Source organism: Lampetra fluviatilis, chromosome 45 (genome assembly GCF_964198595.1).
Source record: "Lampetra fluviatilis chromosome 45, kcLamFluv1.1, whole genome shotgun sequence".
Lineage (NCBI taxonomy): Eukaryota > Metazoa > Chordata > Hyperoartia > Petromyzontiformes > Petromyzontidae > Lampetra > Lampetra fluviatilis.
In genome coordinates, this window is record NC_136319.1 from 6632575 (window position 1) to 6657571 (window position 24997).

A 24997-nucleotide genomic window follows, 5' to 3' on the forward strand; every position below is an offset into this window, starting at 1 on the left:
GATTAGATGTTAACTCCCTCGCCTGGTCTGCAGGAGGTCGTGGATTCGATCCCGACCCTGACGCCTGCTGCATATTAGGAGTTTGCGTATCTCTCTTTCACACCGTGGTCATTTTTTCGCTCCACGTTTAGAATCAACATCACGCGTTTAGAGTATTAGGCTACTTCTATACATTTCCACATGATGATTAGCCACTTCGTTGAGCTATCGCCGGTGATGGCCAGATCGTTTCTGACAAAGAGCTACATTGCTCAGTGTGCCTTAGCTGGTAAAATATAACAAAATATAGTCCACAGTAAATCGTTTTATTGAAGTTTTTACGCATGTGTCACTTGACACCTTGGACACCCTTGCGAATGAGAAGTTCAATCTAGCGACTTTCCAAGTAAAACATTTTAACCATCAACATCCTGGGGGCTCCATTGGAACCTCATTTGCCAGTAAAAATATGATAATTGGTTTTTTACCCTTCTATCTGGCAACAAAAATGACACCTTTTTACAAGGAGTCATGTTTGCATAGACCACAATACCTGCAGTCATAATGCAGGTATTGTGGTCTATGCAAACATGACTCCTTGTAAAAAGGTGTCAGTTTTGTTGCCAGATAGAAGGGTAAAAAAACAATTATCATCCTGGGGGCTCACAACATCGGAGATGAACAAGGAAGCCAACATTACTTAGCACGAGGTTACAAACCTCACGAGACACTCCGTGGAAATGTGCTCAGGTGGTCAAGGTCACAGACACGAGCTTCGTATCGTACGCAGCTGTCTAGACGCACAGTGAGACACGTTACACGGTCGACTTTGACCACTTCCAGACGGGAGCCAGGTCCACTCGCTACGCTCTCGTTGGGAGCTGCGCTCGCCACGACTCTCAGTGGCTTCTCACCGATAGCCACTCGCTGTGGCTGAGAGACGGCGGCGACAAACTAAGACACGAATCAACTCACCTGCGTTGCATTCACGTCGCGGTGTTGGGGTTTACAGGTCGCGATTTTTACAAAACCCAGAGTGGCCAGGCAAACGGTGATGGGTTGTCCTTGGACCGATGTTGTCGGCTAGGGTGAGGCTCTGTGGGTTTCCAATATATTTTACCTTGTAAAATATTCTTATCAAAGGTTTAAAAATAAATTACGTCGTCTCTATCATTGCCATTATTTTAGCATGACAGTTTAAAATTGTATTTTAAAAGAATCAACTTAATATTGTAAAATGTTTAACAAATTACTTCCCAACTTCATGTGTAAATGAGTGGGGGATCAGGTGGGAGGGTAGGAGGGTGATCGTGTGGGTGGTTGAGCAGGTGTGTGTAGGTGGCTATTGGTGTTGCAGTGGTTAGTGCGCTGTGCTATGAACCTTCCGATCCAAGTTCAAAGTTCAATTCCCACTCATGGCCACCCACACCAATAACCATTGTCTGAACCGGTCATGGGGCTCCCTTAGGTCGATTCACCCTCAAATGAGTACCTGGTGCGGTCAGTAAATATCGCCCCTGGGATACAAAGGCGGGTCTCTGCCAGGCTGGCCTTCATAGGTGCTACTCACTATAAATGTCACCACTCGGGAGACAAAGGCGGCCAGGCTTGGTGCTGGCCACCCACCCACTCGTGTGCCGGCCTTCATAGATGCTCGCTAACGGCACTTGCCCAACAGTCTGTTCAGGCTATACGAGGGATATTTGTCTTTGTGCAGGTGGGTGAGCGGGTTTGAAGGTTATCAGATGGGAGGGAGATCAGCCGGGAATGGGCGCTTGAATAAGCATGAGGTGGGCAGGTGGGAGGGTGGCAGGATGGACAGGTGTATGGCCGAACAGGTGTATGGCTGAGCAGGTGTGAGTGTGGGCAGGTGGGAGATAGGGTCTCTGTAGACGGCTGAGCGGGTAGTAGGTTAGGGAGTGGCAGGTGTCGGGGAGGAGAGTGTTGGGTGCAGGTGAGTGTGGGTGGTGGTCATCAATACCAAGTTTAGTCATTATCATCGTGCTCTTCATCATCATCACCAGTCAGGATCCATTCATCATCATAGCTTATGGTGACGAGGAACAAGCAAACTAACTGAGAGTGCAGCTAAGAATACCACGAGACGCGCCATGGAATGTGGCCCAAGGCTACAGACAGCACATACCTGTGAATGCGTAAGCTGTAGATTTACAAACCGTGCCCAGGTTTAATCTCCGATAATATAACATATATACAAACAACCATCCCAAAAAAATAAATGTTTACACAAGTCAGTCTCAGCTATGAGAGTCACATTAACAGCCTGGATGACAATCTTGACAATAGATTCAGATTTTATTTTTTATTCACCCAGAACACATTGACCCCTGACCCACAATACAATGTAATTACAATTCACATGTAATCCAGTACACAATCAAGTTTATGTATATTTACGCGATTTAATCCAATAAACCTTTATCATTGATATTGGTCGTGAAAGCCTACATGTTAAAGTCGATTTGTTTAACCAGGTGAGAACTCAAGAGACCAGGATGCGTCTCAGTTGCAAGTGATGATGATAATGATGCTGGTTCTGCTGCTGATAATAAGTCTGTTATTGCTGATAATGATTCTATCATTATTGATGCTGCTGGTTCTACTCCGATGCTGATGATTATGATGGAGCTACTGCTGTTGATGCTGTTGCTCCTGTTACTAATTCTGCTGCTGATGATACGTCTGCTGATGATCGAGTCGAGTTGAATTTAAAATTAACGAGGATGAGTCTCATTGACAAGAGTGACCTGGGTCGCAAAAATGAAAAAAGCAAAACAAGCCAAACCCATGCCAGCAATTAAGCAAATAGAAATCTCACCCACAGCCCAGAGCACAATGCGATTAGCGTTCACACATGTACACAACTGGTACGATATAATCAATACGTCTCAAATAATCTACGTGTTGCTAGACAACCTGAGACTCGAGGTTGGGTTCACACCGGATTGGTCTCACGTTAAGGAGGGACGCCGTTGTGGCTCGGATATGTTAACTCCCTCGCCTGGTATGCAGGAGGTCATTGGTTGGATTCCAACCCTGACAGTTGCTGGAAATTTGGAGTTTGTGTTGTCTCTATCCCTGTAATAACACAGTGTCTTTGTGTTATTAATGCGTGTTGAGACAATATTAGTCGTGTTGTAGTGTAAGGTAGATCTTCACTCAGGCGCTTAAATACTTTAACCCACTTCAAAGTCAAAGCAGATAATTAAAATAATAATAAAAACAAACCTTTATTATGAATAATGGTGGCGAAAAACCTCCTACTACTAGGTGTGGCTTATCTCTATGCCCTGTAAAATAAAACTCCTTTGGGGTGGGTGGAGGAGTCACTTTACCCGTTTTTATAACAATGTTTTAGCCCAGCGACGCTCAGCATACACAAGTAGCCCCCCCCCCCCCTCAGTGATGCCATCCCATTCCCACCCCTGGTTTATCGCCCAACGAGCGAGTGACCGCGAGGGGACGGTGCGCGTCACCCCGTAGCGTCACGTGACACGTGTTCCCAGCACGCCCGCGGTGGAGCTCCGCCCTCTCGGCGTTGAGCGCCACGCGGTGCGAGGGACGATGGCGTCAGAGAGAAGCTTGGCTTCCCCCGCCCTCCCCCACCAGTGCGCTAACCACTGCACCACCGCTCCACCCCACACTACGCACATGCCCCTCTATACACCAAAGACAAAGATACCCCCTATAGCCTTAAAATACTGTTGGGTCAAGTGCTGCTAGTGAGTAGCACCTATGAAGGCCAGCCTGGCAGAGACCCGCCTTTGTATCCCAGGGGCGATATTTACTGATCGTACCAGGTACTCATTTGAGGCTGAGTCGACCTAGGGGAGACCCAAGACCGATTCAGATCATTGTTATCAATGGTGTTGGTAAACCGGTCATGGGCCTCCCCTAGGTCGTCTCAGCCTCTAAGTACCTGGTACAATGTGTAAACATCGCCACTTGGGAGACAAAGGCGGCCAGGCGTGATGGTGGCCACCCACACCCTCATGTGAAGTGCCGGCCTTTACAGGTGCTCACTAACAGCACTTGCCCATACAGTATGTTAAGCCTATACGGGGTATATTTATCTTTGTATCTGTAACTGTGTGTATGTTTCTGTTTGTGAGTGTATTTGTGAGTGTATGTATGTGTATATGTACATGTGTCTATCTGTGTGTGTGTGTCTGTAGTCTTAACAGTCTGTTGGGGAAAGGGCTGTTAGTAGCAAATAGCAGAGCTTGTGAACGTGGCACTCTCGCACACGATGGGTGGGTGGCCAGCACCAAAACAAAAATACGCACAAAGACACACACAGACACAAAGACACAGACACACACAAAGGCATACACACCAACCCACTAACTTAAAGAAAAGGATCCCCGTGTAGCCTTAACAGACTGTAGGGGCAAGTGCTGTTTGCTAGTAGCACCTATTAAGGCCGGCACGGCACACGAGGGGTGGGTGACCAGCACCACGCCCGACCCGCCTTTGTCTCCCCAGTGGCGATGTTTGCACGTCACAGCAGGTACTCATTTGAGGCTCAGTCGACCTAGGGGAGAGCCTGGACCGATTCCGATAATCGTCACTGGTGTTGGTGAACCGGTCATGGGCCTCCCCTAGGTCGACTAAGCCTGAAAAAAGTTCCTGGTACGGTGTGTAAACATCACCACTTGGGAGACAAAGGCGGCCGGGCGTGGTGTTGGCCACCCACCCCCTAGTGTGCTGTGCCGGCCTTCATAGGGGCCGTCCATAACAGACGTCACACGATTTTTGACCCCCCCCCCCTTTGTCACACGGAATCACAAAAAGTCAGACCCCCCTCAAATATGACGTCACAAAGCTCTGCCCCCCCAAAAATAAATAAAACATGCTTCAAATCACTTTAAGCTATTGTCATTGTAGTGCGTATTTAATGTGGCTCTGCACTGTTGTAGGAAAAAAACATTTATTAATAAGTCTATTTAATTAAGTAGAAAGTGTTGCGCATTTCTCAACCCCCCCCCCATAGTCATACATCGTCACAAATGTCTGACCCCCCCCCCTAGGTGCGTGACGTCATTTATGGACGGCCCCATAGGTGCTCGCTGACAGCACTTGCCCCAACAGCCTGTGAAGGCTACACGGGGGATCTGTATCTTTGTGTGCGTGAGTCTGTGCGTTGTGCCCGTTTCTCTGCGCTGCTCACACTCCGTGCACTCAGGACGCACGACTCACGATCCAGAGTCCTCACTGAGTTACCATCACCACCACTCACGTACAGTGCAGGGTAGAGCGGTTGACTAAACGAGTGGTGGAAGGAGTGCAGCAGCTCCATGGAGTCGGCACAGTAAAACGACAGCAGCCCCGCCTCCCAGTGCAGGTGACACCCGACTCTCCGGGGAGGATCCCTCACCGGCACTGAGGTCGCTACATCACCATGAATCACGTAGTAGCTGTCGTCGTCTTCATATAAAACCCAGGATGAGTCGTTCACTCCCAGCGCACACTCATTACCACTCCCTTTCCGTGCGATCGTCTCGTACGCGACTCCAACCTCACATATCCCCGCCGCAACCCCAATGTCCACCTCCCAGTAGTGCTGACCCGACGAGAAGCTCTTGGAGCATAGGGCTTGTGTACAGCCATCAAAGCGGTGCGGGTGATCGGGGCGACCCTGGGAGACAGCGGTCCACGTCACCGTCCTGAGATCCGAGGAAATATGGAGTTTGCTGTGGGCCGTGTTTGGGTCCACAGTCGGTGAGCGTCCGTCTGCAGTAACGATAATCACAGTAGCCGTGTAACAACAGCACCACTAACAATAGCACTCGTGCACTAACACGCACGTACACTACAATAGAGCAATTCATAATGAGCATTGTTATACAACGTTGTAATGCGTAGCTATCGGTGTGATGACATGTATCGGGCACTTTGTCAATCCACTGCTGGATGAGGGCCTCCCTACACAGTGCGGGTCGTGGGGGATATTTGACCATACTTCACCACGCCGGTCACCGCGCGTTGGCGAAGGCAGGCGGCGCGCGCTGGCGAGAGCACAGAAGTACAGTGCAGCGGTGCGTTTGTCTGCCCTGCCATCTGCTGTCCCGTCACGTGGCCCCGCAGCCTGTAGCACCTGCTAGGCAGAGTGGTGACTGCCCCGCCACGTGGCCCCGCAGCCTGTAGCACCAGCTAGGCAGGGTGGTGGCTGCCCCACCACGTGGCCCCACAACCTGTAGCAGCTGCTAGGCAGGGTGGTGGTGGCCGCCTGTGCGAGCCCTGCCCAAGCCCAGCCCCTGCGGGGCTTTGCGAGGTGCCAGGAGGTGGGGCAGTGGATCACAGCAGCAGCATCAGCAGCGTGGATATCAACACGCCGTAGCTTCCGTGTGTTTACAACAAACTCAACGATCTCCCGTATAACCTTTCACGGATTGTAGCAGAAAGTGCTTTTGGTGTGTGGCTGTGAAGGCCGACACGGCACACATGGGGCTGGAGTTGGCCAACACCACGCCCGGCCGCCTTTGTCTCCCCTGTGGTGACGTTAACCCACCACACCAGCTGCTCACTCGTGTGATAGTGTAGTGCTGTACACTCGTGTGTGTGTGTGTGAAAGTGTAGTGATGACTTCGGTGTGTAAACATCGCCACTGGGGAGACAAAGGCGGTCGGGCGTGGTGCTGGCCACCCACCCCTCGTGTGCCGTGCCAGCCTTCATTAGGAGCTCGCTAACAGCACTTGCCCCAACAGTCTGTTAAGGCTATACGGGGGGTCTTTGTCTATCAACGTATTGGTAATTATTGATACGTGTTCTTTTGTACTTAACTTGTTGTTGCCTGTGGAGTGATTTGCACGGGCAACTCAGCTTATGCCTTGGTCTGGCTATCTAATTAAACCTAAAGTTGCCTTTTATTCTAAGAGCTTCAAGCTGTAACACTGAACCATGATAATCCTTTAGGTGTCTGGATCTCGCTGCCTCAAGCACTAATAATGAATCCTAATAATATTATCCCGAGCGTGTGTGTGTCAAAGACTCGCACGCAGAATGGCATCAGCATTCTCACTCAATCGTACACACCTGTAGTGTTAATAGAGCTCATTTAATAGTGATTTACAGTCGTCTGTGTGTGTGCTATATATTAATGTATATTGATACACATTCTATAGTAATTTACATTTTTGTCCATGTAGTACACGATCAACCAAGGTTAAGCCTTTGGCTGACTGATAAACCTACGAATATTAATACAGAATCTTAAAAGGTACCTTGGAGTCTGAGAGATTCAGACAATAACACTGAACTCTAAGGATCATCAAGGTGTGCGAGTTTGGATCTTGCAGCCTCAATTACGAATAATGAATCTGAATAATCTTAGCCATAGCGTGTGTGTGTGCGTGTAATGAATTCATACATGAAGAATTTCAACAGCATCCTCAATCATACCCACGTGTAGTGTTAATAGAGCTCATGTTATAGTGATTTATACTCATCTGTGTGTGTTGAGCTACATATGAATGTGTCTACATACACAGGAGAGCCATGAGTCTCATCTCGACTCCTCCTGCTGAGATGACCTTTGTGAGCCCCTGCTGGCTGAATGTGGGAGCAGGGTCACCTTGAGTCTCCTGAGATACCGAGTTCCTGCACCCACAGCACAGGGCACACATAACAATGCAGGCCCAGGTCTCTCGACACACACAGCACAGGGCACACAGAACAATGCAGGCCCAGGTCTCTCGACACACACAGCACAGGGCACACAGAACAATGCGAAGCAAGGTCTCTCCATAATAACAATAGCCGACATTGGCCACTAAGTGGTGATGTCACCACGATCCCTGTGCCAGGCTGGGTGCACTTTGAGGCCACATGAAGTATTAAAGACTCGCTGGCAGAAGGGCGCTGAACAGACCTAGCAGGTTCCATGGGTGACTGACTGAGAGAATTGGCAGGTAACCGCACCTGTGTCCTCTGTGCTGAATTGCTGTTTTATCCACCGGCGTTCTACTCGTTGTGAGCACCGATCCTCTGCCCTCCGTTGTTGTTGGACTGCCGAGTAGCGTCCCACATGATTCTCCTACACAAAGGTCGATCTTAACATCACTGGAACCAGACACCGTTAATACCACTCATCTCTATATTCTCCTGTACATTAGTCCATCTCTTCTCTATCCTGTGCCACGCCCGTTTGGGCATGCGGTGGCTGGGCATACAACCTACATGCCCCAGCCAACGCAGCCTTGCCTTGAGGAGGAGTTCACCGATGGGAGTCTGCCCAGATCTTTCAGGGATTTGTGAGTTCCTCACATAATCCAGAATGGTTATACCCAGGATGCATCATCGTCAGGACAGCCTGAATGTTTCTAACTGGGGCAGGCATTCCATCAAAATAGTCCATGCTTCACAAGCATAGAAAATGGAGGGCATGACCGTAGCAGAGAAGACCCGAAGCTTCGTATGGAGCGAAACACCAGTTAGATTCCACACAAGGTTATGCAGCTAAAGAAAATATAAATGCCACCCGACTGATAAGGAGTGCTACCTCTGCTGTCAAACTGGAGCTGGTCATAAGCACACTGCCCAGGTATGGACACCTCTCCACTCTTTACACAAATGCCACCACATCCACGCCTCTATATGAGGAATGAAACAGTTAAGACTTCTCCACAAATCTGGCTGTCGCCTGAAGAAGCTAGTTGAAATTACTGGCGAAACGTCATTATCAGATTGTAAATATTGACAGATTGGCATGTTCTGTTTACGGGGCAACCCTTACTAGTTGGCTGTGTCAGGTGGTGGCGGGTTTTAATGACACATTTATATATTTACGCGATCTAACCCCAAAAAAACTTCTTATGGATGAATGGATGAGATTGGTCGCAAAAGCCTACGTATTGAACTGGAGGGAACGTCGAGGCTTTCCGGGTTTTCAGAATGGCGATGACTTTGGCATCCCTTGTTTTGGATTTTTCATGTCCTGTGCATGACGGTGAAGGGGTTTGCCAGCCATTGTTGTCGATATAGTCCCAGGTTATTTAGGAATGCAGGACAAAGGCCATCCATATCCTTGTGCCTTGTTGGACTTTGCAGTCTTGAAGGATGCTTCCACTTCAGCTGCAGTGTATGGCCTGGTTAGATCTGTTGCATGTGGTAGTTTACATATGGAGATAGCGAGTTGTTTCCAGACAGCTTATTTGATGAGATCGTCGATTGGTGCCTTTGAGCAGGTCAGCTTGTAGGAAGGCACCGGATTTGCTGCGGTGTTTGGAGGTCTGTGCTGTCTGTTTTGAGGCACCTAGGTTTAGGAGCTTCCAGGCTTTACAGCTGGAGTGAGTGAAGTCCACGTTTGCCGTGATGTCTTCCCATCGTTTTCTTTGTGCAAAGTTCAGGAATTCTGGCAGTGTGGTGCCCTTATCTTGGTCACCAGTTCTGATTAAGATAATAAGGTTTTCTCTTTTTTTCTGACAAGAAAATAGATGTTAAGGCGTCCTCTGGTCTAGCACCGTTTGAGACGAGGCTCAAAAGAAAGCTGTCTCTGGTGTGGACCAATCAGTTTCAAGGACAATGCATATATTATCAGAGTATGTGTTTTGTTTGCATTCTGACCACAAGCATTGTGGTTAATGCAGACATGATTCCTTGTTAAAAGGTTTCAGTTTTGTGTTTTAACATCTTAACACCTGTTTTGTTGCCAGGAAAAGGGGAAAAACCTATTATCATATTTTGGGACTAGCAAAGGAGGTCCCATGATGTAGTTCTGATTAACTCTTTCAAGAATTGCTCTGGTTTTCGTTGCCAACATGGCATATAGCTTTTCCGATGTCCTATCAGGATTTTTTTCCTCTCGCATATGTCATAATTGTTTTCAATATATTGAAATTCCCAAGCTTTTGCTGCAGGTTATTGAAATCAGCTTCGGTTTATTGTTCATAGCCCGGGCTTCAGTTGGCTTTCAATGCAGCCGTCGTGTTGAGGTTATGACTGGTATCAGTTGTCCACGAGTCGTGATTTCAGGCCCGTGTTGGCTCTTCTGAAAATTGCCAATAATTGTTCATGAAACAATGAGTAGAGCTGACAAAAGCATAATTCGGGGTATTTGTTCTTTATCCATCGGGCTGAGTGGTGGCTGTTGAAGTCACCCCACATCTATAGCCGGGTGAGTGACTGCTCGTAGAGGTGGTGATGGCCATTTCATATTTCAGGGGCTGATATAGATTGATGACCGTCGCATTACCAATTGTGACGGTTCTTGTCCATGTGCCATCACTTATGGCGAAGCACTTGAGAGCAAAGGCCTTGCCTGATAAAGGTCAGGAAGAGGTCATGATGTGGGTGGTAGATGGCAGCAACAAGGGTGCTTCCATTTACTCTGCTTTGTGTTTAGTTTGTTGTCCTTCCCACGCACCTACGATTAGCACGGTTGGTTACATACGGTGCGAAAGAAGATCAACATACATACACATGCTGTCATTTTATATCCGTGTGCTGGCATAAACGTTCATCTCCCGTGAGGTGATGACGTCAATTATATTTACCCATTTCCCACCCACAGATTCTAACATAGTATAATGAGATTCCTAGTCTCACTGCATACACAGCACAGGATATGCAGAATAGTCAATGTCCAGGTCTCTCTACAGTCTACAAACAGCATGAGTTACAAATGTAATAAAGGACTCCTTCACACACGATGTCGCTCTCCGTTGGTCCTTTATTGGGTTCTTCTCGCACCCGCCGATCCTCGCTCCCGACCCTCGCCGTCTCTGTGTCCGTGCGCTCCGCGCACGCTCTGTGTGGCTCTCGCCCACATCGTCTCAGCCAACCCCTCCGTGTGCCCCCCTCTTTACCCGCCAGGCCACACTGCCCCCTCAGGTACCCCGCACACTCTGCTGGCCTTCTCTATTCCCGTGCGATCCCTGACCGCGTGGCAATGGCGCCACTTCTCTCACCGCCAGCGTGGCTCCCTCTGTGGTTCACTCTCTTTCTCCTCCCCCTCCTCTTCCGGCTCTCCCTTTATATCCCCCCCTCTCTCACGTGACCCAACTCCACCTTCTCCTGCCTCTGCCTCCGATCCCCGTTAAACGTGCTCCCATTGAAGCGATGTGAGCAGTGGCTCCTCCCACACGCTCCGCCTCCCAATACCCCGTGCATGTGAGCGGCGGAGGTCAGCACTCACCCTGTTCTTGCTCGCATTACACTACCCCCCCGATGAAAAAGCCAGCCGCCCTTGGCTGCAACAGAACAACAATGCGAGCAACACATGACACACCTGCACAAGAAGAGAACGGAGAGAAAAACAATAACAACGAAAGGGAAGGGATTTAGAACGCGTGCGAGCGGGCACCCACGTGCGGACCGTGGCCGTGACGGGGTTTTAGGAACGGCAAGTCCGGAACCGCCCACCGCTGTTGGAGGCCCGTCACTCCCAGCGTCCCGTTCCCCAAAGAGGTCCGACATCAAGCCCTCCCGCAATTGCGCCTGAGGTGGGGTGGTAGGGGCAGCGGGGTCAAGTGTCCCCGTCGCCGTGGTAGGCCCACCCGGAGCAGGAATCACCGTGTCCGGCAGGATCACCGCTGGTCCGTCTACAGGAGGCACGACAGGCGCCCTTGCAGGTTGAACAGGCAAAGTCAGTGGTGCGTCGGTCACGACAGACACCGGCAAGGCAACATTAGGAGATGACGCATCCGTCCGCGGGGCCACATAGGGTTTCAATCGGGACGTATGAACGTACCAACGCTGCGATCCGAACCGAACACATGTGGACTGCGGACTAGGAACATCAATAAGCACCACCGGCCCCTGCCACGGCCTATGCAACTTAGGGGAGGTCCCCACCGGTACCTGCGGGCAGTGCAGCCAGGCCATGTCCCCCACCCGCCAGGGGGACTCACCATGCGAGCATCGTGCACAACGTTCGTTCTAGGCCTGGATCTTGGACGTAGCCAATCGGGCCCCCTCCCGCGCCTCAGCCACGCGATGAACGGTGTCCCGAATATCATTCGGGAAGAGGCTTAACAGGACCCTTCACCCCTGTGCCCAACTGCACGTCCACCGGCGTCACGTTCTCGCGGCCGTACATTAAAAAGAAAGGCGAGTACCCCGCCGACGCATGTGGCGTCATCCGGTATGCCGAAAGCACCCCGGGGATATGCAAATCCCAATCAGCCTGCTTTTCGCTAACCGTATGACAGAGCATTGCCGTTAGGGTTCGATTAAGACGTTCAACCATCCCATCCGTCTGCGGATGGTAGGGAGACGTCCGCACTTTCTTGGTCCCCAGTGCAGCGCACACCTCAGCCAATAATTTAGAAAAATTTCGCCCTTGGTCCGTAAGCAACCTTTCCGGTGCCCGTTTGTCCATTACATACCCGAACAGGAACGCCTCCGTGATAAGACGCCTCTGACTGATCGGCTAAGGGACAGGCCATCGGCCAGCGGGAAAGATATTCCACTCCAAACAATGAAAATTTGTTACCGAGCCGATGGCGGAAAGGGCCCCAAAATATCCAACGCCACTAATTCATTAATCCGTGACACCTGTATGGACTGCACAGGCGGAACATATGGGTGTTTAGGCGGCTTCCGTCGGGCACAGTCGGACATGCCCGAATGTGCCCGACGACATCAGTCGTCATGCCGTGCCAAAAATAATCCCGCTGTAACGTCAACAAGGTTTTCTGCATTTCGAGATGTAATAACTTCTCGGAATGCAGAATCCGAATCAATTCATATCGCAGTGACACCGGTACAACAAGCCGCCAGCGATCGTGCAAGCCTTCCCTCCACATCAGCAAGCCATCCCGGAGAGCAGCCCCCGGCGTCCCATTGGCTAGCGGCCCACTCTTTACCTTCATAGCCCGACCCCGCAAGGCCCCCAGCGAGTCATCAAGCAATTGTTCACGAACCCATACCGAACGTGGCAAATTCAAAACCCCATCAGCCGGCTCTGGACACGCGGGAGCCTCAGGCACCTCCACAGTGGACATAACCGGTCGAGGTGGCAGCGGAACCCGCGTGCACCTCTTTGTGCCCGAAGTGCAAGCGCATGGGGACCCCTGCGGCAATCTAGAAAGCGCGTCCGCGTTCGCGTGATGCGATCTCTTCCGGTACTGAATTTCAAATGAAAACTCTTGCAGGGTTTCCAACCATCGTGCCAATTGGCCAGACAGCTGATCAACCCTCAGGGCATATTGCAGAGCAGCATGATCCGTGCGCACAATAAACGTACGGCCGTATAGATACGGCCGGTATTGGTGAAGAAAATGTACTATGGCCAAGAGTTCCCGACGAGTAACGCAGTAGCGGGTCTCCGCCAGAGACAGCACGCGGTTTCCGTAAGCCACAACGCGTTCGACGCCGTCCCTAAATTGGGACAGGACGGCCCCAATCCCCGTGTCACTCGCGTCGGTATCCAGGATAAATGGCCGAGTAAAATCCGTATAGTCCAGCGTCGGTGCCGAAACCAAACGATCTTGTAGGCTCTGAAATGCCGCCTCCTCCTCCGGTCCCCAACTGAACCTCTGGCCCTTCGCCCTAAGGAGGTGAAATGGCCTCGCGATCGTGGCAAAGTCAGGCACGAACAGGCAGTAATAAGCGAACCCGATGAAACGACGCACGTCCCCCACTGAGGCCGGAGTCGGCCAGTTCCGGACGCACGCCGTCTTCTCCGGGTCAGTGGCCACCCCGTCCGAGCTATGTGGCCCAAATAACGCACGGATCGCTGCAACAGTTGACACTTTAGGTTTAAATTTCAAATTAGCGGAACGCATCCTCGCAAACACCATGTCCAATCTCCGCAGATGTTCCTCTAACGTGCGGCTGAAGACTATAACATCGTCCAAATATATCAGACGTGTCCCACTGCAGACCGGTCAACACGAGTTCCATCAATCGCTGGAAGGTCGCTGGGGCGGCGTTCAAGCCCATGGGGAGAGAATTAAATTGAAACAAGCCTCGAGATGAAAGATCGAGAGTAGAAAAAAATTTAGCCCCAGACAAGGCATCGAGGGAATCATCCATACGCGGCAGGGGGTATGCGTCCGCAACTGACACTTTATTCAATCTGCGAAAATCGACACAAAACCGCAATTTCCCATCCTTTTTCTTCACAAGGACCACTGGAGCACCCCACGGACTGTTGGACAGGGAAATGTCGGCGGCCAGCATATCGTCCACCGCGCCCTGTATATGATCCCGCTCCGACGGACTCAACCGATGCGGGTTCATCCGAATTGGAGCGGCATACCCCATATCAATATGGTGGGAGAGCAGAGAAGTGCGTCCTAAATCAAAATCGTCCGAACTAAAAACGTCGGAATACTTTCCCAACAGCGTGCGAAGCGCGGACCAACGATCATCCTGTGCCGTGGAGGTCGAGACCCCCCCCCCCTACGAGGCCCTGGAGACCCCCCATCGTCATGGGCCGTGAAAGCAGTCGTAGCACGAGCTAAAACCGTTCCGGCCGGCACACTAACATTATCTGCAGTCCCATTCAACACTTGTAAAAACGGGGGTTGACCTGGTCGAACAATCATCTGCGCCCCGACCAGCGTCAAGCCCCCCATTATAGCATTGGACGGCGACAACACACCTGCCACCCCCTCTATTCCCAGCACCGGTTTCCGATAACGCAGCGGAATAAGCATTTGCGACCCAGGTGGAACATCAACCGATACCTCGGAGAGTGCCTGCACCTGGCGGTCAGGAACGGACTGGGCCCAAGGTGATGGCAAGAAGGCAATTTGTTGGCCCCCTGGTAATTGGATACAATTCTGATCTACCCTAATCTGAATGGGCATTTTCGCCAGGAAATCCGTTCCCAAAAAGCAGGGCACCGCGAGGGACCTAGAAATCAACACCGTTCCAGAAGCCGAAACACCCAACCGCTATGCTGCCGTCCACCTGACCCACAATGCCCATACTTCCCCCATTCGCCGCTATGCACGAGTCGTAAACCGGTCGCACCCGCTCCGGAGGAATAGACAGGTGAAATATAACGTCCGAGATAATGGTGGCGGACGCACCCGAGTCCACCAAAATATGCACGTCCACCCCTTGGATGGAACCCGGCACAGTGGACGACCCGGTAGCGGCCGCAACCACCCTCCGTGCCAATTTACGCCACTGCGTCAGCGAGCGAAACGGCCCTCCCAGCGCTCCCCCGTTAGTAACATTATCCGGACTCCGCGGCGAAAGTGATGCATGAGGTGACAGGCCTTGCCGGGTGTCTGATGCGTACCGACTTGCCTGTCGCGGATGTTCTTGACGCGGCTCGTCTCCGGCAGGGGCCTCCTGCTGGGGTGGCGGGCGAAGGCGAGCCCAACATTCCCTGGCTAAGTGCCCCCGACAGCCGCAGCGGAAACACGACAGGTCGGGCCGTCGTCCGGCACCCCCCTTGTCCTGGCGATCTCGCAATGGTGGCCCCGGCCCCAACTCCGCACCCCCGCGAGTAGGCAGCTGGGACACTGCTGCCGTCAACTCCGCAGGCCCCCTCTCGTCCCGTACGTACACGGCCTTGGACGAATCCCATCCCATGGTACCGCCCTCGATCGTGGGGCTCCCCGTCCAGGCTGTCACTTGCTTCCACCGGCGCAGGTTAAATTGCGCGTCCAGGCACTTAGCCGCCATCCGGGAGGTCAGTCGTTCATGGCCGCACACAGGCATGGGGATGCCCAAATCCCTGGACAGCTCCAACATTTTTCCTAAAAATCAAAGGCTCCAGCAAGTCAGGCTCCGTGTCCGGGTATGCGGCCATAGCGAATTCCAAGACAGCACCCCGGTAAGCCACGGGAGATTCCTCCGGAGCCCTTTGGCGTTGAATAAACCTGCGATGGGCATCGTCCGGGGGCTCATAAGCTTCTGCCATCTCTTCAAATACAGCCTTCAGCTTAGTCTTTCTCGCGGCTTTAATGGAGCGGAAAAACCTGACAGATTCATCATCCAGAAGCGTCGGCAGGACTTCTAGAGCCTCCACATCCGTCCATTTTGCTGAGTGGACCGCCGCCTCAAAGCGGCAGGCGAACGCACTCCAGTCGCCGCCAATTAAGAATTCTTTAAGCGTCGTCAGACGATGGCTGCGGGTCCACGAGTCGCCGTAATCCGCTGATGGTGTTTCACGCGGTGGCGACATGATAGTGTCTTCCCGCCCAGACAAGATGGTGGCATCCCGTGGAGACAAGATGGCGGCTTCCCGCACTCCATCGTCAGCGTCGCCCAAGATGGCGGCGTCCTGCCGCGTGGCGGAGAGGGCGGGAAGTGTCGCCCGGGCCCCAATGGCGGATGGCTCCCCGCTCGGGCGATCCGGCCCCGCCGCCGTCGTCACCAGGGCGCACAGTTGTGTCAGCGTGGCCCGCAGCAACTCGAGTTGAGCCGTCACGTGTCGCCAGCCTTCCTCGGCGCCTGACGAAGCAGACGGCTCCGCCGCACCGACAATTTTTTGCACCCCCGGCGGGTCGCCCGTCCGCACTTCGCCTCCTTCCATCGTCGGGAACGCCGCCGCAGTTGGAAGCTCGTTTTCGTCGTCCGAGGATGGTGCAGATACGTTCTTTTTAAGATGCTTAGACATCTTGGTTCACTTCCGACACCAGTGTAATAAAGGACTCCTTCACACACGATGTCGCTCTCCGTTGGTCCTTTATTGGGTTCTTCTCGCACCCGCCGATCCTCGCACCCGACCCTCGCCGTCTCTGTATCTGTGCGCTCCGTGCACGCTGTGTGGCTCTCGGCCACACCGTCTCAGCCAACCCCTCCGTGTGCCCCTCTCTTGGACCCGCCAGGCCACACCACCCCCTCAGGTACCCCGCACACTCTACTGGCCTTCTCTATTCCCGTGCGATCCCTGACCGCATGGCAATGGCACCACTTCTCTCACCGCCAGCGTGGCTCTCTCTGTGGTTCACTCTATTTCTCCTCCCCCTCCTCTTCCGGCTCTCCCTTTATATCCCCCTCTCTCACGTGACCCAACTCCACCATCTCTCCTGCCTCTGCCTCCGCCCCCCCGTTCACCCCGCTCCCATTGGAGCGAGGTGAGCAGTGGCTCCTCCCACACGCTCCGCCTCCCAATACCCCGTGCGTGTGAGCAGCGCGGAGGTCAGCACTCACCCTGTTCTTGCTCGCATTACACAAAGACTAATGAGGGTCCATGTCTCTGATATGTTAATTATGAATATTGGTTGCGAAAGCAACCAATAGAGTGCCACGGCCTGACACGATCCCCATGACACCCGCCTACAGCCCCCATACCAAGCAGACACGGTAGAGACGTCACATGTCCCTACGCTCGTACAGTCCCAAAATAGTAGTGACATCATGTCACTACACAAAGACTAATGAGGGTCCACGTCTCTCTGGTACTGACCTGAGTTCCTCGTACTTGGGATCCTGAAAGACACAATTGTGCAACTCATGTCAATAAAAATATTCACTCTATCACCAACATCTTCTCCTCTTCTTCCACACACTCATCTGTTGTCAGGATCGATTGATATCACGATACGGGATAACAATATCTGGCTATTGAATAGGGTGTCATGCACAGGATAGGCTTTTTCGGTGTAAATATAATTTATTGTTGTTTTATATATGTTAATACACCTGCAGTGTTAATCAGGGTTGTCCCTGCAACCTCTGCAAAGAGTGATAATAAACATGCTATCACTGGGCCATATCACATGACTCTGTTAGCCCAGTAATAAGGGTTTGAATGAAAAGGAAACACAACGTGTTATAGTTCTATTAGGTTCAGAATAATGTGGTGGCTGGCTAGGTCATAGGTCAGAGCGCCGAGCTCCTACTACTGAGTTTATGAGTTTGAATCTAAGTTTTAGGCGCCGGTAATTATCAAGTAAGGCCTTCCATGGTCTCAACCCCTTTTTTTTGTCCCGCAATGTGAAGTTTGGCCATTTCCACTGTGAGAGGAGGAATTTGCACGGGGATGGAAATTAATTCTTAAAAGGAAACCCCAATATACATGAGAGATAGCACTTAAGCGTGTAAACAGGTAGATTCACAACCTACTTTCTATACTGTAATCCCCGAGCAACTTTGCAGATCGCTGGGTTTTGGAGTTTCACACGTCTGCGTAATCAACCAATCGTTACATCAATGATTTGAGGATCTGCTAATGCAAGGGAATGTCTTCTATCTGGGTACTCAATTTTCCTCTCACATTTATAAACACCCAAGTGGACTGGTTTAACATTCCACTTGGGTTACGTCAACTTTTGGAAGCAGGGATGTCTCGTCACCTGCAGGAAGGTGAGTGGGTCCTTCACTGCGAGGGCCACGAGCAGCTCGTTGATCTCCTGCTCCAGGCCGCGTGCTCTGTCCTCATAGAGAGTGATGTTCGCCTGGATCCGGGACAGCACAGAGCGGCCCTCCTCGTCCACATGCTCCAGTGCCTCCCTCTCCTCCTTATTCAGCTGCTGCCTCTTGTGCTCAAACTCTCGGCTGATCTGCGCTTTCATTCCACGTAGAGACTCCTATGAAATAGGGGACGATCATCAGTTGTTGAATCACTCACATGCATCTGTATGTGTCTGACTGGTCCTATATGTGTCTGTGTGTCTATCTGTATTTCCACATGTCTGTTTCGATATCTAAATGTCTCTCTCTGTGTCATGCACTTGTATGTTCTCCAGGTTGTATTTGGTTAAATATGTGGTGGGGTATAGCTGAGGAGGCTCGTGAAGGATGCTACTGGGCAGATGTAGTCGGTCGCCCTCCAGCAACAATGGAGGGCAGTGGAGCGACACTCACAACAATGAGTGGAGCGCCTGGTAGCAAAAATATAGCAAGTTGGCACAGTAGGGGGTACAGATGGTGCATCTGCCAGTCATTTCAGTCAGCCATCTCATGGCACCTGGGTGTGTCCCGAGCCCTGTCAGCGAGCCTTCGACACTTCATGTGGCCTCAAAGTGCACCTGGCCAGTCACAGGTGCCCTGGTGTCATCACTGTCACTTAGTGGCGAATGGCGGGTATTGGTATAGCTGACGAGTCAGATGCGTGTATTGGCCAGTGCTGGCTACAGGCTCATTAATATGTGAATGCATTTTGAGTAGACTAGGTATAATAGTTTCTATGGAACCTTTTTGCAAGTATCAAAAATAATGAAAAATATTAACAACTTTTACCCTTTCTGTCAATAAAACAGGTGTTCGGATGTTCAAACACCAAATATATACCTTTTATAATGCATCAAGTTTGCATTAGCCACACATTCTTGCGACAACCCATGCATGCAAACAAACATGCTCTGATAATTATATATGCATCGTTCTGTTCACATTTTGGTGTTTTCTGGTCTAACACTGGTGAGACAAGGCGACAAAATAAGGCTGTCTCTGGTGTAGGACAATCAGTTTCAAAGACAAAGCCATATATTATATTATCAGAGCATGTTTGTTCGCATGTTTTGCCACAAATATGTGTGGTTATTGCTAAATTGATGCCTTGTGAGAGGAAAATGAGCTGGTCCATTGTTTTACGACCATGACGGAATCCATATTGTTCCTCCAGAAACTGAGGCTCGACCACCTGGCTGGAGCCGTATCTCCAAGCACTCAGGCAAAAACTTTAGTTATCAAGCTGAAGAGTGTGATTCCTCTGTAGTTGGAGCAGACCCTCTGGTCCCCTTTTTTAAAAATGGGAACCGCCCATGCTCGGGCTTTTGCTTCAGGGACTGCAACAGCTGCTGCCCTCTTGGCAGAATTGGCAAACCTTTTCCTGGGCATAGCTCAGAAAGCCTCCTTATTCAATTTGAAAGCCTCCTTCACCACTGGTATCCACCAGTGGATCCAAGGGTTCCTGCCAGGACAGGCACCAACTGCCTTCAAGCTACAGCTTTTCGCAGCTGCATCCACAATCGAGGCTCTTGAACATCGTCCACTCGGACTCATTTTCCACCACCTCCCCTGGGGTGCAGAAGTTTCCCGGAGGTGAAAGTTGAAATCTCTCTGAACTGGGTCTTCTGCCAGACGTTCCCAGAAAACCCACACTATTCATTTGGGCCTTCCATGTCGTTACCCCAAGTGTTGGATCCCACTTACTACCTGGTGATCAGTTGACACATCTGCCCCTCTCTTCATCCGAGTGTCCAGAACATATAGCCTTAGGTCCGATGATACAACTATGAAGTCAATCATTGACCTTCGGCCCAAGGTTCTGTGGTACCAAGTACACTTATGACCATCCTGGTGTTCGAACATGGTGTTTGTTATTAAAATTCCGTGATTAGCACAGAATTCCAATAACATCTCACAGTCGGGTTCAGATCAGGAAGGGGCATTCCTCCCAATCATGGCTCACCAGGTATTTCCATTGTTTCCCAAGTGACCATTGAATTCGCCCCGTAAGACGATGGTGTTGGTAGGCACTACTGTCGAGCACTGCACCCACCGTCTCCAAGACAGCCGAATACTCTGAACTCCTATTTGATGCATAAGCACAGACAACAGTCAGAGTTGTCCTTTATGAGACCCGAAGTGTCATTGAGGCGAATCTCTCCTCCACTGGGACAAACTCCAACTGAAGAGCACCCAGCCGGGGGTTTGTGAGTATCCCCACACTCACCAGGGGTTACTCCTGAATAGGAAAGACACCACCCCCGATCAAGAATTTTAGTTCCAATGCCAATGCTGTGTGTGGAGGGGAGACCAACTCTCTCGTTGGTACCTTTCCACCTCCTCCAACAGCTCTGGCTCCTTCTCCCCCAGTGACGTGACATTCCACGCCCCAATAGCAAGTGTCCATTGCCAAGGTCCAGCCCGTCTGAGACCATCCCTCTCCCCATATTACTGGAATCACACCTGCCCCTCACCCTTCGTCCTGCGAATGGTGGGCCCACCGGGTTACGTGGGTCACCCAGCCACCAGGCGCTTTCCAGCAAACACCACCCCCAAGACTGGCTCCAGGGGTGTCTCGGTATCCCTTGTCTGAGCTAGGTTCTCTGATTTTTTTTATTTTTAAATAATTCATGAGCACCTTTGTCTTTAGACGATTTACCTTCTAACAAAATCTGGCATGTCTCACACCCCAACGAAGGGCAGCTCACACCTCCAGGGAGTGTGTGCACCCCAGGTTAAGAACCACTCATCTAGATGATTTAAAAGTACTTTGCTCCAGTGGTTTCCTAATATCAGAAGGAAGAGCGTTCTAGTCGGCCACAAAATAAAGTGCAACAGTTTAACACCTAAATTTTCGCGACCAATATCATCCATAATATAGGTTTCAGGGGTTAGATCGCGTAAATATAAATGTGTCATTGAACTCGCCACCACCCGACACAGATAATTAGTAAGGTTTGTTACGTAATTAGAAGATGCCAATTCATTACAAGTAAAGCACACCGGTGTGCTGGAAAGCAAGTCTACAACATTTACAATCTGAGTACAACGTTTCGCTAATAATTACAACTAGCTTCATCAGGTAACAGCCAGATTTGTGAAGAAATCCTGTTTCGTTCCTTAAATACAGGGGTAGATATGATGACAACACTAGTGAGCCCTTCTTGTGTGATGGGGGGGGGGATTAATGAATGCATATAAAATGCAATGAGTATCCAATTCCGATTGGGTTATTCATATGATAATCAACGTTCATTATGCATGCACATTTTGCATGTACATTACATGAATTGCACTAACGCTACGAACCAGTAAAAGGCTCGAGATGGTGATGGCATGTGGCGTTGACTGACGCGTTGATCTCTAAATATTGTGTCAATACCCTATTCACATCGTTTCATTGTTAGAACAAGGAAACCGTTTTAATGGACGGCCTTTAGAATGTTGGATCAGGTTGCGTTTAGATGGTCGCATTCAGATTGGGAGGTGTTGTTGTTTCTGCAAATGTAGGGTTGATGCATATATCATCACACAAGACTGTCCCTTAAGGTCGGTGAGAGTGGGAAATAGACCGACTGAACCTTTACAAGCATATCACTTCTGGTTTTTTGTGCCCTCAATATTGGGCACGACGTCACCCTCCAATACCAAAAGCCACTCTGGTGAAACCGTTAGAAACGTCGTTCTGCGGATTTGCGACAATGTGTGAGTCCTCCCTGGCATACTTGTCACTGCGTCTCGAACTATACCTGCATGAGCTTGTACGTGTCCTTGAGCTGCTGTGTCTGTGACACTGCCGATCCCTTATTCTTCTCTCTCTCCATCTTCTTGAGCCTCAGCTCCTCCTGTGTGGGACAGGTGAACGGCCAGTGCTTAACATTCACTTTATCATCACAATCGTCATCAATTATATTGAAATCCATATAAATAAATAAAAATACTTTTAAAGTAACAATGCAGAGACACAAGCTGTAGTAACTCGAGAGGAGGGTGGGTTACAGCAGTAAATGATTCCTCACTTGTTTAGCATGTTGAGCTTTTGTCACCGTGATGACCTTGTGTCCTGTGTGGTCTCCTGCAACAGTGCAGACCATACAAACCAGGCTCCCATCCTGTTCACAGTAAAATTTGAGATGCTCCTTGTGTTCAGCACATCTTCGTTCTTCTAGGTTCAAAATGGGAGCCACCAGGACATGGTCCTTCAACTTGGGGTTAATCAGGTGAGGCTTCAGGTGGGACTAACAGAAGGAAGTATCACACCTGAGGCAGGTCTTCACTACACGTGACTCCCTATCATCACAGGCGTCACAGAAGACAACTCCGGCCATCCTCTCTCCAACTCTAATCTGCTCCACCTGGTTGGCGAGCACCACGTTCCTCTTCAGCTGGGGTCGCTCAGGGAAGGCCGCTTGGCACTGCGGGCAGCTGAAGCTGCTCGCTCTCTCCCAGGCACCGTCCAGACACCGGAGGCAGAACGAGTGTCAGCAGCTCAGCGTGGAGGGGCAGTCAAACGTGCCCAGGCAGATAGGGCAGCTCAGCTCACTGTCCACACAATCACTGGGAGACGCGCTCGCCATGGCCCATGACGTCTCTCGGACTCAGTCGCTCGCCTCGGCTCACAGAGGAGCTATCGCAGCAGCTGCTCACACAGCGGAGACGAACGAGGAAATTAAGTTGACTTCACCTGCAGTTAAGTTATAAATACCTCGAGACACGCCCTGGAATGTTCCACACGGCGGGTGGGCTCACCTGTGTAGACGTGGCGTTACAGTCACGCACTGTTAGCTAAAACTGATTTTTGCGTTTAGTTTGTTGTCCTTCCCCTGCACTTCGAATTAGCACTGTTGGCTACGTGCAGTGTGAAAGAAGTTAAACATACATAGCTTTGACGGTCTCAAGTGATATAATTTTTATACAAACAAAACCCAGCAGCAGCAGCCAGGGACGCAGCGATAACGGTTTGCACAATGGAACCGCACCTTGTGCAAACATTCTGATGTAAAGGTTAACTTGTTTTTTTCCCCATCTGTCTTTATCCATTTTTTTCTTACAAGGCCTGTTTGTTTAAGCTTCGCAGTCTGTAATCGTCTAACATCTTTATCAGCTAATATTTTAACAACTGGCTTTGTGCGTCCTCTGTTCATGTGTCAAATATGTTGTTTTTTATTCCTACGACACCGTTTTATTCTGGGTGGATGATGGTTGTATGTTGAACTTCTTTCACACCATACGTAGTCAACCGTGCTAATCGGAGGTATGCGAGTGGGTGGGTGAGTGTATCTTGAACTTATTTCCCAGCGTACGTAGCCACTCTTGCTAAAGGTGCGAGTGGGTGGTGGTGGTTGAGTAAGTGGGGGGGTTATTTGTTGAGATGGGAGACAGATGGACAGGAGGATGGCGTGAGGGTGGGCGAGCAGGTGGTGAGAGAGGGCTGGAGGAAGGGTGGCTGGGAGGTTGTGCGGTTGAGTTAGTGGTTACTTGGGTGGCCTCACGCATTACCGCAGCGAACAGCCCCTGGCTAAACAAACATCGTGGTTCATTTGTAGTGGTGGTGTTGACGTGCGCCGACTGTGACAGTGATGGATCACGGGGCGGCGCGGGGTGCGGGGTTGGGCACGCGTTGTGGGCGTGGTGTGGACGCGCGCGCCGGGAGTGACAGATGACGGGGCGGCGCGGCGTGGGTGGTGAGGCACGCTGAGATGTGGGAAAACAGGATCGTAGCCAGCGCCCAGTGATTGGTCGAATAGGATGGGTGCTCGCAGCGACGTCCGCAGGTGGGGTATAAAGGGGGACGCGCGAGAGCACTCGGGGAGAAGTTACCCAGTTGAAGACCAGAAGACGGAGCTGAAGACCTAGTGCCCCGAGACCCCTAGTCCCGCCGTCCTTGTAGGGACCGGGGCCCTGTGTGGCTCGGAGGCGAGACTGTGGGACCCAGGGTCCGACGCCCACGTGGGTCGGGCTGGGGACCCACAGTCAAGACGGACACCCCGGGCAGGGAGTGTCCCGAGTAGCTCAGGGGCGTTAGTCGCCGAGTAGCTAAGTGGGTGTTGGTCACCCGAGTAGCTCAGTGGGCGTTAGTCGCCGAGTAGCTAAGTGGGTGTTGGTCACCCGAGTAGCTCAGTGGGCGTTAGTCGCCGAGTAGCTAAGTGGGTGTTGGTCACCCGAGTAGCTCAGTGGGCGTTAGTCGCCAGGGTAGCTAAGTGGGTGTTTGTCACCCGAGATACTAAGTGGGTGTTTGTCACCCGAGATACTAAGTGGGTGTTTGTCACCCGAGATACTAAGTGGGTGTTTGTCACCCGAGATACTAAGTGGGTGTTTGTCACCCGAGATACAAAGTAGGTGTTAGTCACCTGTGAACGAGTTTGGTAAAATAAAGAGTGTGTTACCCGTGAAGTCGTCTCCCGCCGAGTTACTACATTACACATTTAAGCTCATTATATGACTTTCACCATCCATTTTCCTATTATGCGTAAAAAAATCGAGGATTTAAATCTTAATAACCTAACAAATATATATTCATCACCTATTGTTAATGTTAAGATTTTACATACTGGAATCGCCGAGTTTAGACGATTCTATATAAAAACAATTTTTATTTGACCAGGTAAGGCCAACTGAGGTTTATAGCTATTTTCAGAAGCGACGTGGCCACAAATCATAGCTCAACGACGTGGCTTATTATGCAGACATTTCTAGC

The 24997-nt window shown here is 50.8% G+C and overlaps 1 pseudogene; it reads right to left on the reverse strand.

The window, feature by feature from the left end:
* Positions 1 to 725: 725 nt before the first annotated feature.
* Positions 726 to 22877, reverse strand: LOC144947441 (zinc-binding protein A33-like; annotated as a pseudogene).
* Between the last annotated feature and the right edge of the window lie 2120 nt (positions 22878 to 24997).